Source organism: Chrysoperla carnea, chromosome 1 (genome assembly GCF_905475395.1).
Source record: "Chrysoperla carnea chromosome 1, inChrCarn1.1, whole genome shotgun sequence".
Lineage (NCBI taxonomy): Eukaryota > Metazoa > Arthropoda > Insecta > Neuroptera > Chrysopidae > Chrysoperla > Chrysoperla carnea.
In genome coordinates this window covers 117,387,382-117,405,382 of record NC_058337.1, presented here as the reverse complement: position 1 = coordinate 117,405,382, position 18,001 = coordinate 117,387,382, and the positions used below count along the sequence as shown (strand labels likewise).

At 28.3% G+C, this 18,001-nt stretch overlaps 2 non-coding genes across 2 annotated transcripts; one reads left to right on the top strand and one right to left on the bottom strand.

Annotated features, from left to right (window-relative positions):
- Nucleotides 1-16,625: 16,625 nt before the first annotated feature.
- Trnac-gca lies at nt 16,626-16,697 on the top strand. The gene has a single exon. It is a non-coding gene; the product is annotated as a tRNA-Cys (tRNA).
- A 1,064-nt stretch (nt 16,698-17,761) lies between these two features.
- Nucleotides 17,762-17,856, bottom strand: Trnay-gua. Its single transcript has 2 exons — nt 17,820-17,856; nt 17,762-17,797 (listed from the first exon to the last, which is right to left on the bottom strand). It is a non-coding gene; the product is annotated as a tRNA-Tyr (tRNA).
- Between the last annotated feature and the right edge of the window lie 145 nt (nt 17,857-18,001).

Sequence of the window (18,001 nt, the reverse complement as noted above, 5' to 3'; positions counted from 1 at the left end):
ATTATGTAGAGGTAATGTGCAGAACGCAAGAGCAAATCTCTAATCACGCTACTAAAGATTACCGAACGGTTAACGAGAATGCTAATGGCTTTAAAGCGAAATAAAACGTCACGTAAAAGCGAAAAAAAGCGCCTATATTTTATTTCTCCTTGCTTTTGGTGTATTTCATAAATGTTTTTTGGTACGGATTATTGTTAAAGAAAACGTTAAAACGACTGCCACAATATGGTTTGTAGTAATATCATAAGATACTTATAAGTTTTGTTTTGATAAGCAATTTTTTTTAAATTAAAAAAAAAAATGATTCGTTAAAACAAAAGTAATATTTTTTCATAGAAGTGGAGTAAAGTAGTAGGAGACGAGAGTCATTCAGATTTCTCTCAATTTTGTGGTTTCATTTTCAAGATGCAAGAAAAAAAGAATTCATTCACAGTGCGAGTTAACTTCTTTTTTTTCTATATAGCTATGCCTACATCTTTTGTTTTTGATTTGACAAAAGTCATATATTTCTTTTTAAGATAACGTCTTGTGTGTTATTGTTCTATATATAATTGAATCAGCAACTTGAAATATCGTTAAAAACGTATTCGTTTTTATACGATATAAAAAGTTAATTGTGTAACGACTTCCTACATTTGTTAAATAGTTCGTTAAATGATATTTAAATGAAAAAAATGTACGGTTTTTACTTCAATATTATCAATAACAATTGATTTTAATTATGAGATCAATACCATCTTTTATCTTGAAAATCATTTATTTATCATTTTTTATTATATAAGCAAAATACGTAACTATTTACAAATAAATCAAATTGCAGTATAATATTTAGAAAAAAAAAAGAGTTTTTCTGATCAAACTTTTTAATCTACTACAAAAAACAAGAAATATTAGAATTTTAAACCTCGTTCAGTAGATAAATTGATTACAAGGCGATTTTTTCCATTGGAAAGTTGATTTAACGAGGTTTTAAAACTCGAAAAATCTTCTTATTTTAGTATAAAAATGGAAAAGTAATTTTTTCAAAGACATTTTTCATGTTCTTTTTGAAATAACTGCCAGAGTGTTTGAAGATATTATAAGTAATTACTTATTAAATATTTTTCTAATAATTAAACAAGAAAATCCGTTTTCATATCCATTTAGTGTAGCTGTAATTTTCATATGATCGTTGATGTAATGAAGACTTACGGCGGATAGGTTAACCTAACATATAAGCGTAATGCTCTATTTATTGAAAAATTATCAAATTTTTCACTTCTAGTGAATGCTGCTTGATTTCTTGGTATTTGCACCGAATATCTTCTGCTAGTTTTACGATTGCACCAATGAATATGATTCAGGTTTATAATTAAAAAAAGTATTTTTAATTTTTCTGGTATTCAATTTTTTTTTTACTAGCGCGCATTCAGTGTCAGTTAATGTCACCACCATCAAGTGCAAGACAAACTTTAGACCTAAATTATTTAAATAAGGAAAGAAATATCCGAAATTCAGTCGTCATAAAATTTACTCAAAAAATGTTACCAGCTCTCGGACCAGTTGTTTATATAAGATTTTTTCCCAGAAAATTGCAAATTCTAGAAATGGATAAACAGATAAACGAGAAAAAATTTAAATCTTCCATAAACTTGTAAACTTAACTTTGTGGTAGTGGTCGAATAACCTTAATATTTACAAAACATTATTAATTCTTTTAATTATGTCATACATAAAAAAATTGAGACATAAAAAACATCATTGTATGACAATAGAAAACCTACATTATTTTGTTTCGTTCCTAAAAATAAAAAATAAAAACCTTTGAACAATCATATTGAGCACACCATCTGCATATGACAATATTCAGAGTACACACAAAATCAATTTAATTGTAGTATCTATTATTTAAAAAACTACATATACAGTAGATACATTTAACTGATAAGAAGGTGGTAAGCTTACATATACAGCATAGGATAATATATTTTTTGATCGAATGCCATGATAACCATGTCATACTAAATAATAATAATAATAATACAAAGTGTGTTTTCAGGAGTACCATTATAAAGGTCTGAGGAACAATATGCCCTGTTTAAACAGCTTGTAAGTTTTAGATGTGCATATAGAAATATAGTATATATACCAGTTAACAAGTAATTTACCTCTGGAAGTCCTATTAAAAGTAAAAGGTTGGCCAACGATTTAAAAAAACTACAAAAATATTGAATTAATTAATGCATGCAGTCGAAAGAATTAATAGAAATTGCGAAAATCACTTTATCGTGAATAATTTTGCAACATTTACGTGAGTCACAAACCATTATCTCAACACAAACTTAGCTTACGTAGTTTTGAATATGAAAGCAGAAAATTAATTAATTTTATCTCAAGCATTTATATTTTTTTTCTCTTAACTGAGGCAACTATGATATTTTTGAACAAATTTTAAAAAGATAATAACTACGATCCTTACTGCTATACTACCTTAAACCTTTATATGTATGGATTTCCAATATAAAATTTCTATTTTTAAATCATATAAACAGTTCTAGAAGATACAGCCTGTATAATAATAATTTTCCTTCGTTCAATAAAAAAATATCAGCATTATTAAAATTTGGTCAGTTTGAAATTAAAAAACAACATGCGTGATGCGTGAGCTAAGATGTGCAATATGAGTTCAGATATTGTGAAAATTATTGTGAGAAATGCGTAGGAGGGGTAATTTTTCATGTATAGAGCTAAAAATCCTAATTTGAGGGGGGGTTCTCCAATTTTCTGAGAGGTTACGATATGGATAATTCAATTTTTCGAATTATTCTATTCATTTGATTATATTCCGAGTCAATTGGTAAAAATTCCATCCATCTAGCATGTTTACAACAGAAAAATATAATTTTGGGAGTGTTTTTCCAATTTTCCGAGAAATTTTAATGAAAGTTTTTCGTTTTTTTCTCGGAAGTATCAAGTAAAATTGCTTGAATACATCGAATGCAAAAAACCGCATCTTTTTAGCATGTGTAAAAGTGCCTTAGAATTTGTATATATGTCAGTGAGTGAGTTATAGTTGGTTAGTTTCACGTTGGAAATTTGCAACAGTCTGGTTAACATTTAGACCCGACTGATTAATCTGGCTTTTCGCGATTTTATGTTTCGATAGATATCTAGATAAACATGTCCTTTAACTGTGTCGACAGGATAGTGCTTCCGCCCATTACTTTATTATATTTTGTATCGCTTAAGTCATGTCTTTCATGTCTTACAAACAGACAGACTTGATAGTGGTATAGAAATGAAAACTTGAGCTAAAAATATCTTCACCAAAAATAATGTTTTTAGATGTTGGTACGGATTTCTAAATCTAAAAAGACATTCGTTCACGTACTCTCAAAAATAATTTGAGTAAGTGAATTGAATTGAGTAAATAGTACGTAGTAAGTTAAAAAAATGTATTGAAGAATAAATAAATAAATAAATAAATAAAAATATTAAAATGATGCGACACATTTTTTTATTTAAAAACATTAATAATAATATGAATAATGTTTTTGTATATTGTACTTTTTTAAAGATTACATTTTAAGATTACACCATTTTTTTTAAAATTCATTTGTTTTGTGTATATGTGACTACTACTGCTCTGCTTTTACAAAATAATACACCACTTCAATATATTCATACAATACAATTTTATAAAGGTCTACTACTGTTTTTTAGTGGGCTATTTGTTTTGTCAGTTGTTTCAAAATTGTTTTATGTTTGATTTTTTGAATAAAATATATAATAAAATCATAAGATTCGATGAGTTTATTTTTGTAAACATTATTTTAAATATTTGGGTAGCTTTTTCTGGTTTGATAATTGTTGGGCAATGGGTTACATCTAGCGATCAATCATTATCTAAAAACAATAATCAACAAGCTACTTAAGTTATGAGTCCGGAAAATTTTCAGTTGTTCCTTCCGAGTAAAATTATTTATCATTTTGCTTTTTTCTTATATTAATAGAAAGATAATCGACTCTCTGAAACTGAAGACTGTGTTTCTACATTCCGATACTCAACGAAACTGGGTATCAATCTGTAGTTCGATGTTTTACAAATTTCAAAGTGTCCGGCTACGAAGGCGCCGCTTCGAATAATAAGAAAACAGCTATTATTCATCAATTTTTGTCTGGCGGGAAAATTATAAATTTGCCAAGCTCATAAATTCAGTAGTGCAGCACTTTAAACGCCCTTGCTCAGGGTTGTTGGAAAAATTTTAAGATAAGAAAAAACTATTTGAAAAGATGTACGCTGACTGTAGAACAATATATTAAGAATTATACTTTTTTAAAGATAAAAATGGTATCTCAAAGCTCGTCACATAATGTTATTTATCAGAGCAAATAAAATATCATTCGAAAATTCGTCAGGAAATCGAATTAGATTGGTAACAAATTCCTAAAATATTACTAGGGTGAAACTATCTAAGGTGAAAATGTTTTTCACCTTCAGCTTTAGACATCAGATGACCTTTACTCGACGGTGGCGGAAAGCGGTAAATTCTTTTAGCGCAGCGGGATGAAAGTTGACACAGGGATCCTATCTTCGAGATGTTTTAGGTTCCTCTCATGATACGTATCTAATTTTTAACCCCAACTGGATCGATGGTTTACTTTCCGGTTTTAAATCCTAACTGAATCGATGGTTCATTTTCCGTTCCTATTTCACGATTCGAAAGACAAGTGGGAATATGGCACTTTTGTCTCGCAAAATAGAGACGGAAAACCAACTTTCCATCCAGAAGTGATAAAATAAAAATAACATTAATGGAACCGAAAGGAAATTAGTCCAAACTCTTTTCAAGTTTTATATAACTGAAACGAAGGATTTTCTGCTCAAAAGATCATAAAACTTTACCGGTGGAATAAAAAATGCTTAGTTCTTGCAAACCGTTCCCAAATTATCAACGAATAATTTACGCTATGTATTATTACACGAAATTACGATTAGCTAATTAATATTGATGATAACTACATACTAGTCCACATACGTACTTATATAATACAAAAATTGATCTAGAAAATTGGGACAAAAGCAAAATTTAATTCGAAAAATTCTAGAGTTCTCATTTATAATCTTTGTTATATTTAAAGAAATTTAAAATTTGCAAATCCTGTTTACTTTTTGCTTAAGCTTGAATTTTTAAACAGATTTTGCTTCATTTTATTTACCCAATTAATTATATTCAGTAAGTTTCTCTTGAAGCTTTATATAATAAACATATTCTTTTTCATCCAGCATCTGTATCTTACTCAACATAACCCACAAGTTGAATTAAACAAAAAAATAATTTTGACATAATAATTAAGACAGACCAGGACCACACGAATTGATAAAATAGTAAGTGATGTATGAATTCTAATTAGATTAATTAACATACATATTTAAAATATAAGATTGAAATCACTACACACAGCAGCTCTTATGTTAAATATGAATGGTGGTGCCATAATGTTATTTCACTTTCACTAATTACTATATTATACATATTATCTTTATTTTAAAAACATTTTGAATGAATAACTACCTAACTAACTTATATATGTGACTCTGGATGGGTAAAATATAATGTTTCTTATTAAATTTCTGATATATAGAAATTATTTTCATCCCGAAATACGAAAGCGAAAAATTCATTTTATTTTAACGATTTGAAGAACGCTTTTTAAGAACATTTATGCCTGTATGTTCGTAATAAAATTTGTTCGTTTTAAATTAGACAATTGGAGAAGGTCTGTGAGCTTACAGCGTGGGGCAGAGAAATGTGTGATTTTGAAAGGATACAATCTTGCACTTGAAACATATTCAAGTACACTCTCCATTAAATTACCTTTTTCTTAAAACCTTTTCCAAACTGATCCGATTTGGAAGATTATCGAGAATTTTTTGTTTTTTCTGGATACGGAACCCTAAACTGGGCCTTGAAACATAGCTAAGAACAATCTCAATTAAAATATCTTTCACGATGTCACAGACAGACAGACAGACACATATCGGTCAATTTTATAACACCCTCTTTTCCCTCTTTTTAGTTCGGTGGTTAAAAAAGAAATCCCAACCCTTTTTCAAATTATTAAATTACCACCTTCCTCTACATGAGAGAGCTTTTAATAAAATTAGAAGAAGATTTCACCATCGGTACAAAACTTACAACAGTTCCTTTTCCTTAAAAACTTTGCTATGAATGAGTGTTCTTTAATGTTAAGTTTAGATTTTCGGACGTTTTGGAAAATAGTTCCCTTAAATTATAAAAATAATTGTGGGAATCATTCATTCCAATATTTACATATTTAAGATTTGAATGTTCATAAAACTAAATTTTAATATTTCGGGGAAAATAGGTAGGATGTAGAGTAAAATTTCCTTTCATAAAAAAAGTTATACAAAGCAGATTTTATCAAAATTAATCATTTATTAAAGACGAATACAGTTACGATTTCTATAATTTTTGTACTTTTAACACGCTTTTATTAGCTTGGTATGTATCTTGAACATGATTTTCACACACTCAACACGTCGAAAAAACTTCGCACACTTATCAAGGACCGATGACAATACAATAGTTTAATCATTTGGCCCGATTATCCCGATTAGGATCTTCTGGACTAACGATAAAAATAAAAAATCTATGATGGTGGAAGCGCAGATAACATTTCATAATATTAACAAATTACAGTTTAAAAATCTAGTACAATAACACACTTTTGTAACTAGCTGGACTAAAAAGTAGAAAATAATTTCAAAAATTAAAATTCTCCTTTGAAGTCTAGTACCCCACCTTTTTTTACGATAAAATGATATTAATTAATCTATCAATTTTCATATCAACTCATATCAACTTCCTATTTTTTGTTCAGTTAATCACAAAAACTTTTTTTTTAAGCTATTATTTATTTAACCATAAAAGTGTTCTATTTCCCGTTATCAATGAATGGGGAAATTTACTTAATAAGAAAGCTTCTGGTCAGAGAGACCTCTAAAGCTCACATTCAACACCACTTATACTATAAAGTTTCGTTCAAGTAAAATTCTTGTATATTAAATATAAGTTAATTCTACATATGTGAATATAAAGTATAGTATACCTTCAGTATGCGTGCGTGTATGTATGTATGGTTGGAGTGGAGTCTGCTGCTGGTTCCTTTTAGTAAAGTAAATCATCATAATAATATTTTGTAGACTTAGACAGACGACAAGCGACGTCTACATTGATTAAAACATTATACAAATTACAGTAATTATATTTCACATATGTAGAATATATGTATATGAATGCATTCAAATTACAGTTAAACTAATGAATTCGGATTAGATACAAATATTATAAATACAATTGAAGAATCACTTTTTAGAGGCTTTATATCTGAAAATGAGCCATCAAATATTAAGTATACAGATTTATTTTTTTATGAATTATACAGGTATGTAAATTGATGAAATTTTTTCAAATTTTCAAAATAATATTTCATTTAAAGGTGAGATTTTATTTACTAGTAAATTTCCATGAGCAGCAAATTGAAAATTTTTACTCTGATTTATCTTAAAAACTCGGAGTGGCTCAGCTGGTTAAAGTGTAACCAATTATATACACGGTATGCCCAGGGTAATGAAATTAATGCCATCGTCATAACAAAAATTAATTTAATTAATAGTTGTGATGGGCTGGTGGAGTGCACGGTATGTGCATGAAGGTGATGCACTCAGGCTCTCAAAATAATTGAGGAACTGATAAATGAAATTATCAGCGGAAAAGGTGATAAAACGCATATATGGTATTACAATAGGCTCTATAGTCTAAGTGTGTCCTTCGTAGACAGCCAAATACGACGGTCCGTATAAAGATTTATTTGCTTTTTTATTCAATTATCTTCTTATTTGAACATCGTCCTAATAGATCCATAAATATCCATTAAATTTTATACTTGTCATACAATTTAAAATTTTCAGTCTTTCTGAAAAAGAAGTATCTCGAAATGAAAGTTTTTGTAGAGCAAAAAGCTATAAGGCATGAGTTCTCAAATTTCCAGCTGTTTTGAAGTCAAGTCTTAAACTTATTAGTGAAGTTTAACTGTATGACACATTTAAATACTAAATGCATAAAATAATACCTACATTTAAGATGAATAACGTTTACAGTCTACGCTAAATTTAGCGTAAATATTCTGTAAAGAAAATATTTTAAATTCCACGTATTGAAATCAAATATAATTTATCATAAACAAACAAACAATTATAATCAATTTGTTTGCAAGCATTTACAACAGATTTTTTTTTTTTTAATAATAATTAATGGCTGTATAATAGACGACATTCAAATTAAAATTGCAAATATTTTTTTTAATCATATTTTAATTTTGGATGCACTCTCTTGAGAGATTCTTCATTCAAATTTTAATTACACTACGACAATCGAATTAGAATTTTACCCTGATACAAAAATATTGCTGTCATCCTGATTTCATACTTTTTCTTCTGTACTTTTTATACAAAAAGTCCATTTAGTGTGCAATTATTCGTAAAATACCTGGAATCCTTGGAAATTTTGTCGCTTTATATGTTCAACTGGATCGAGCTATATAATTCGTTATAAATTTTGTCAATAACTTTATGAGAATAAAAATCTAGTTGAAAAAAGTTAAAATTGCCCAGACCAAGTTCTTAAGTAACCTGATAATCCCAAACAGAGGTGTTATTGAGAAACCCACGCTGTTTAAGTACTAGGCCCGGTAAGTATTTAACAGCACCCCCAGAACTAATGACTGTTATTCGAGGGCCATAAATTGCAATGATTGGCATCAGCCCAAAGTTTTCAGACTGAAACTATGTTTATATAAATTGACTTGTTGGAAAAATTTCCAAAAATTTGCGCTAGTTTTAAATCTGTTATAATATCAGACAGAAAACATGAAATTTGAATAAAATAATTTCAAAAAAGCTTTATAGATTTTATAGTTTTCAAATGATTAGTTATGCAAGGTGATTTTAAAAACGTTTTTCATTATAATATTTCGAAAAAGGGATGAAATATTAAAAAATGCGAAAACACGTATCTTCTCATTTTGGGTAATGCAAATACAGTAAAATTAGTAAAACTGTGCACGGTAAGAAATGTATGGTATTTGATAATTTTCATTTCGGTAAGAAATACACGATAAGAAATGTATGACCTTTCTTACTACAATGCTGGTAATGGTATAGTGACATATATTATCTTATATATTTAAACGAGCAATTCTTGAGCAATATATATATCAACGATCTTGGAAATGGCTCCAACGATTTTCATGAAAATGAGTATGTAGGGGTTTTTTGGGGCGATAAGTCGATCTAACAAGGTTTCATTTTAAAAAAACGTCGTTTTATTCGTTTTTTCATGAAAAACTGAAACATACATCGCAAAATATGACTCTTCCTGACATCTTTTGGTGTATATCGTAGTTAATGAAATAAACGACATTACAGGGATATTCAAAATGGTATTTGTGTGGAGACATTTTAAACGGTCTTATACAATATAATTAAATCTTTATGGGTCTTATATTAGTGATAAAATTTGTGTCTTTTTAACTCAAAAAATACCGAGCAAAGCTCGGTCATCCAGATATTAGTGTATATGTGAGCATAAGTAATATTGGGGTATTTGATAGGTCTATCCACCAGTATTGTGATTTCGTTCACCAGTATGGACCTGACACCCATATTGCAATAGACACGTCCGACGTGACTATTGCTAATGTTACTATTCCGTCAATGGTCAAATTAGTATGGCCGATACTGACATATTAATAGCCATAAAAATTTTCTTACCATGTACAATCGGAAAATTATTGACCAAAAATCTAAAAATCATACCCAAAACAGACTGTTTTTTTTCAGTAGCCTTCTCTGGAGGTTTGTTTATTCAATTATTTCAATACCACAACAATCGAATTGTTATTTTTCATAATTTGCAAAATAAATATTTACACAAATGTTTAAACATAAATTTTTTGCAAATCAAAACCCAAAACATGTTTGACATAACAATTATATTATATACATGTAAAAATGATTAATAATATAGTGTTAGGGTCAAACCTTACTAATTATACATCTTTTGTCAAAATATTAACGCCTATAATATTTTTCCATAGTCAAAAGAAATTCCCAAAAAAAAAAAAATAATAATAATAATAATAATGTATAAACCAAAAATTATCAGTTGTTTACATGGATAATATATGTTTTTATAAATCTGTCAGATATATTAAAGTACTATATTTATTTATTATTATATGAAAAATGGAAAGAAAACCCAATGGTTTTTTGTTGTTGTTGATTTTTCGAAAAAAAAATAAATATATAAACATTTGTTCGTTAGTGCATGTAACAAAAGTCTTTAGGTTTTCTATTGTTATACTTAAAAATTTTTGTAATAAATGGTCAAACTATTGGTCAAATATTAAATATGGCGTGTTATTCAATTTATAAAAATTAATCGTATTTTGTGTATTACTTTTGGTCTATTTAGGATGCTTTATAATTTACTTGTTTAAAAAAACTTGCTTCTAGAAAACTGAATACGATATAATTATGGTGGAAGAATCGGGAACATTCAGTATGTGATAAGTAAGATATGTTCCATAGTACAAGTTTGCATTTCCATATGAAAATCTCTTCACAAACAAAGAAATATCTTTGGAAATTTCAACAGATTTTCATCAGCCACAATTAAGAGCCATTTTGATTAAAGTCACTCTTCAAATAAAAACTTTTGAAAGCGATTCAATTATTTGAGCACAATGATAAGCTTTATCAACACTTTTAAAATAAGGAATACAAAAATATTACCTTCTGAAGCAAGCTCGTTACTATGTATACTACCACTCTCTCTGTTAATCAAAGTAAGTATTTTCGAAATCTATTAATATTTTTTTGAGAAATTTATATCATTAAAAAGAAGTGCAAACGATTGTACATTTTCAATTAATATTTGGAACATTATGATGAGAAAAATCTTAGAAAATAACTTTTTTCTATTAACGGATATATTTACGTTCAAAAGTCTAAAAGTCTAAAATTCTCTTATAAAGAATGACTTTTTCTTAAAATGCAAAATAAGGAAATTTGCAAGTATAGTTACCTCTATTCGGGGACGCACTATATATCTTTAATTTGGAATAATAAATTGATTGAAAAAGTTTTACCATAGCATAAATAAGAGAGTTTTTTTTTTGTGACGAGACACTAAAAAGTCTAAAATAAAATGAATAATTAAAAAAGAAAGAAAATTTGAAAAGAAAGGAACAAGTCCCTTGTTAAAATAAGGACTTAGACAGTCGGGCTCATTTATATCTAGACCGGCTCTAATCTTCCCAATAATTAGCCCCGACTGTTGCTATGTCGCTATGTTAACTACTGTATTTTCTTGTTTCTTTCTTCTCAAATTTTATTTAACGCAGGTTTTTTTGATTGATTATAAAAAAAATTGATTTTATGAGCTATGCCTTGTATAAATTTGCCTGTCATGATTTTGCTCCTGTTCTACCAGAAAAAGGGACGATTCATATATAACAAAATGGAATAAAGATAATAAATAATCAAAAAGTACATAAATACAATTTTTATAAGCAGCAAACATCTTCATAAATTTTAGTGAATATTATTATTATATAACTGAAAAATATAACTTTTTTTTTCTTCATCTTTTGAGTATGTAGTATGTACGAAGAAGCCAAAACCAGCAGCCTTCCATAGAGAGAGCTAGCGACCAAATATACATACATACACACATACAAACCACATATAATAATATAACTTAACTTTTTTTTTTTCTTTTATTATTTTGTGAGAATTTATTTCTGAAAAGATTGTATTCATAAAAATATAATTTATGGCATCTTACATCATTGCAGAGAGAAGAAGACTTTATTATTATTTTTTTTCCATACACAACATTTTCTATTTCCGTATTGATAAGTCTGCAGTGAAAAAAAATTTTTTCTTAGATTTCAAAAAACTTTATTTACATAATAATAAGTTGGAGAAAATATAAGAAATGCGTATTTTTCCATAATTATTTTAAACTTATATTTTAAATCATTGATATAAGAATTATAAACGTTAAAATTTACAGTCAAACCCGATTATACCGACATTATAAAAAAGAACTGGTTATAACAACGAAATGGAAAGATCCCGACCAAATCCGAATTCATTTAGTAATCGTCACGGGGAAAAATCTTTTTCTAGAGTTATTTTTACTCAGAAAATACAAAAATCTGGTCCGACAATTTAACATGAAATCATATATGAGGCGTGAAATCCCAGAACAATCTCTTCAGTCAACAACTTCAATCTCAAACCTACCAAATTGTTATGTTTTTGGATTATTTAGAGTAATTAAAGCCTTAAGTAATTAAGGATTTTAGGTAATTTTCACTATTCCCTGAATCCTTAAATGCACGTAATTTTTGTATTTTTGGGTCAACATTATCCATTATATCAAGTTTTACACAATCATTCCAACTTCCATCTTCCACCTTCGTCGGGGAAATAATAGTATAGACACAGCAGGAGCAAGGTGATCTGCCTTTCTGGCCGCATTTGACTCCAGAAAGAACGACTTTTGTGGCTTGTAATTTTGGTAGAATAGCAACAGTGTGTAATAAAAAGTCTCGGCTACACCTTTCCTAGAGAAATTCTTTCCTCGAAAAATTTTTACACAGAAAAAACATAAAGCGGGTTTGTTTGAGGATTAAGCGAGTTAAGTTTACAAAAATCGTTTATTTGAGGTAACATCGTGAAACAGATAAAAATTCTGCAGACTTCACAAATTTATCTCGGTTCATGCTTTCTTTTTTATATGTATTTTGATCGATTTGATAGTCGTTTCTCTCGATATAGGCTAAAGACATATAAAAAGAAGAAGATTTATTTCAGATACTGAATTAAACTCATAACTTTCGGTCATTTAGGTGCAAAGTAAAAATTTGTAAATAAAATCTAGGTAATCTCTATGATTTCGAAATCTAACCAACTTGTTTTTGACGTTCTAAAACTCCCTTTAAAAATTCAAGAATTGTCTACAGAACTTGTTGTTATCTTCGAAGTAAGTAGCAGAAACAGAGGCACTGGCGTTTTCTTCCCCTAAAACTTATTATTACATTGAAGTAAAAGTAATAGACGAGTTGTAGCGAACAGTTTGTGGGTTAAAAGTGCGGAAAATTTGTACAATTCCGCAGAAATATTTATTTAAATGAAGTTTCTAAAACACTTACTAAATTAAGCCCCAAGTACAATTAACAAATCCAATAATTAATTTAAGTAATTTAAAAAAACAACCAATTAATCTAATCATGTATAAATATAAAATTACATCAAATCCAGACACTTTAATATTCAAATTGAATGGGTGAAAAAAAAAATTAAGAAAGGTGGGATAGGGTAAAAATATTTATATAAACATAACACACACAGATGTTAAAGTGAAATTCACAAACGGTTTTATTTTATTCATCCCGCATATACGTACATTCTCATCCAACAACAAGTCTATTAGCTTAATTGTCCATACTGTCACATTTTATTAAACATTGAGTCTTTAATAAAACTAATCTAACTAAACATGATGATGAACATTGTATGTATGAGTATGTTTTTACTTGTATTCCAGAGTGTTATACACTATTTACACTAAGTGTAAGTGGAAAAGGATGATTTCATACCACCGTAATAGCTCTACCCTTTTCTATTTAATACGCTGAGACTGAAAGAACAAACGAATATATATATGTATGTTTGAAAGGACGACACAAATAAAACCACCCTCTAAATAAGTACAATTTTGAATAAATAAAGCCTGATTTCCATGTGTCTGACATATTCGCTTTGCTAGATAAATGTACTTCGGTAGACTGTATATTAAGAGGAATAAAGTGCAGTTGTAATCGTATATAAGAAAATGGGAAGACATCGACCAAATCATTATATAAAAGAATCTATCAATGTATCGGTTATATAGCACAGGTGGCTTTTTGAAAAATTCGATATTTTCAGAAGTTTTTACTTGATATGCTTACAGACATGAAACAAACTAATCACATTCTACTTGAAACTTTCTAGAACCTTTAACAATATTCAAGAACACAGCGGCTATCATGAATTATCTTGGCATTCGATTCGAAATTGCTTAATTCACTTAACATATGAAATCCATAAACACAATACCCTCTTTTGGCACCATAATTCTGTATTAAATCCCTGCAAACTGAAATTCCAATCTATATGAAAAATATTCGGTTAAACTACACACATTTATTAGAAATACTAAACAATTTGAAAAGTTTTCATTTCTGTGATAAATGACTTTATGATTTGACTATTTTTACAGCATTATTTAATTTATGGTTCAAAATGGTGCTCATAGATGACGTAGTGAAATAAACTAAAATGAATTTTTTTTAAAATATATTTTTATAAATAATTATAGCTTACATGTTAATCTGATGTATTAACGAAATTATTGTATAATTTCATTCAACTCCATTCAGTAGTTTTTGCGTGAAAGCGAAACAAACAAACAAACATCCTTAGTTTCACATTAATAATATAAAGGGATAGAGATAATCAACTTTCATGTATTCCATTTTGTTTATTTATTATGTTTTATAGTTTTTTTTTTTTTTTTTAAATTGCTTCTAGAAAAGTAAATAAGATATAATTATGGTGGAAGAATCGGGAACATTCAGGTATATGATAAATACAATATGTTCCATAGTACTAGTTTTTGCTTCCATATGAAAATCTCTTCACAAACCAAGAAATATCTTATAGTAATATCTTTGGACATCCATCTCAAGAGATTTTCAGAAACAGCTAGGAACTATTTTGATTAAAGCCACTCTTCATATAAAAACCTACTAAAAGCGATTCATTCGTTTGAGCACAATGTTGGCTTTTATCAAAAATTTTAAAACAAAAATCTGCTCTTCTGAAAGAAACTTGTTACTTTCAATTTTTATACTGCGACTCTAGCTTTAAAAATTTGATTGAAGTTATGATGGAAAATCAGAGAAAATTTAAGGCAATGCAAAAAATCAGAGAAAATTTTATAATTCTTATCACAACGCAACAAATATTTTGTTAATTGAATTTATATTAGGTTTTTGGTAGTACATACTATATTATAACAAATACCGGTTTAAAATATCTTTTCCGTCTATACTCGACAGTGCAACAAAAAAATTCGTTTACTACCAAGGTCAATAGCTATCGAATAAATGATGAACCAACTCTTATTACCAACAAAACATTCATTAAATTTATTCCTATAATAAATAAAACTTAAAATAAATGCAAACCAGGCATTATTTATGCAGAGTTTTACTAAAGGCAATGTGTGTGATTTTATGCGTGGTGTTATCATGATTTAACATTTAGGATCTCTCAGTTGATATTTGAGTATTGTACTCGTATTCTAGGTATATATAGAGATGATGATGATGTCTCTTTGAGATCTTATAAAATGATTACAATCACATCAAACGCAATTGGGACACGTACATCGTTCATAACCAAATGTTTTGTATGTTTGGATGGATGGATGGATGGTTGGATAGAAAGGGTCCTAACATTTTATAACCTCTTTTCAAAATGTTTTATTCTAAATAGGTTTTTAGAATAATAAAAAAAATAAAACTTTTTTTGTATGTATTTTCATCGAATTTGTTTAATATGATTCATTAAATTTATTAAATTCGTCACAAATAATATATGACTAGCAGATACCTGCCCGCATTGCTGGGCAATTTCTCCTTAAAAAAAAAGAGTATCACGTTATAGCCCTCACTTATCCTCCCTCTTGTCCACAATTGTATGGATTTAAATTTTATGGTAGGGAACCTATTTTTTTTGAAAATGAAGTTTTGATACTCGCTGACATTGTAACTTTCTATAGGTCCAATCATTAAATTAACATGATTTTTATACTTTTTGGATCAAAATTAACCCATCCAATAAGTTTTTAAATTTTTTTGCAATTTTCTCGATTTTTTCAAAGAGCCCTTAAAAAATTGCAAAAAATCGCGAAATTTTTGCTGTCTCCAATTTCCATAAAACTTAGTTTAAAAGGTAATTTTGACCCAAAAAGTATAAAAACCGGGTGCATTGGATGACTGGTCGAATAGATTTTGAGATACTCAGAAACTATGCATCCAATCATTAAATTAACCGGATTTTAATACTTTTTGGATTAAAATTACCTCATCCACCGAGTTTCATCAAATAACAAAACAAAAATTTTTTTGCGTTTTTCTCGATTTTTTCAAATTGTTTTTGAAGGATCTTCAGTTTCGATAAAACTCAGTATATAATGTTGTTTTGACCCAAAAAGTACAAAAATTTGTTGCAACTTATTAAAGGTGAAATAATTTTTAGAATCGGTTAAATAGTTAATTCAAAAATGAAAAATTTTCATACAAATGATCATCCCCTTTTCATCACCAAAATTACTGAGAATAATAACACACTGTTTTAGAAATATATAGATTGAATTGTATACTTCATCCATTTATTAAACCGATTAAACTGCTTGATTTAGGTCTATCAAATATTACAAGGGGATATAGCTCAGTGGTAGAGCATTCGACTGCAGATCGAGAGGTCCCCGGTTCAAACCCGGGTGTCCCCTTTAAATAGTTTTTTTTACCCAACTGTAAAGAAACATACCTTACTTACAACGAAGCCATGAAATTTTTTGTGTTAATTTTCGAGATTATCACGCGATGGCTCTTTAAATTTCCACCAATTAAATCAATTTTTAAATACCACCATTTTTACTTTCAGTATTCTCAGGGATAACAGTAATAATATCCGCAAGTGTATTTGGTGCACCATCAATTTTCAATCCATTTTCTATGTTGATATTTGCCGATGGATAAAATTTTCCGAATATTATAAATGTCAAATATACGTTATATTAGATACCATTTATTATTTAATATAATAAATTTTATTTAGGTTAGGTAGGTATATTAAATTTAACAAAATTAGATTTCTAAAAATTATATAAAGTTTTATTCATGAAAATTGTAATATTCGTTAATATAAATGAATAAACAAATAAATATGCATCCGTAATATTCCTGGTAAGTAAATTAATCCACCACAAAAAGCATCAACCAAAAATATCATCATCTTGAATTTAATCAGATATAATACGTTTTATTCTAAGGTATACAATAATATTATGGTACCACCTTTTATATACATGTACTTAGACCATATTTACAGAATGTCATAGAGATAATGTACACTTATCGTAAAACCTTAAACCTCTAGTAGGTAGAGACCGATAAATCGGAAGAGGAGTAGCCAATTTTATGAAAGAATATTAAAAACAAATTTTTTGTGTAAGATCTGGTTTTGAATATAACTTTTATTCGAGCCAGATTTGAATATATATAGAAAATCACTAATGACGTCATGTAAGCATAAATGTTAAGAAAAAGCAGCAGTGATCTATAGAAAATAATTTTTATGAACAAAAAGATGATTTGCCTAATTTTAAAAATAAAATTTTCCTTTAAGCAGGATTTGAATCAGCCTATTGATTACTGACGATTAATAAATTTCACTACAATCTATCGCTCTAGCGAGAAACTGAGGTAACGGAAGCTGGTAGTCATACTCATTGGCCTGAGATCGGTCGAACAAGTTCCACTTTGAAATAATTAAATATACTAATAAAAATAATCCTTCGAGCCGGATTTGAACCAGCGACCTATGGATTACTGACATTTTACTAATTCCACTACAGTCCACCGCTCTACCAACTGAGCTATCGAAGGTTGTTGTATAGTCACTCAAAATAATTATTCAATTAGTTGATAATCGTTCTTTAACAAAATTTAAACTGTTATTGGTGAAAGTTTTTTTTATTCCAAAAATTAATGATAAAAGGTCATTAAGATTATTTTGAAAATAATCAAGTAA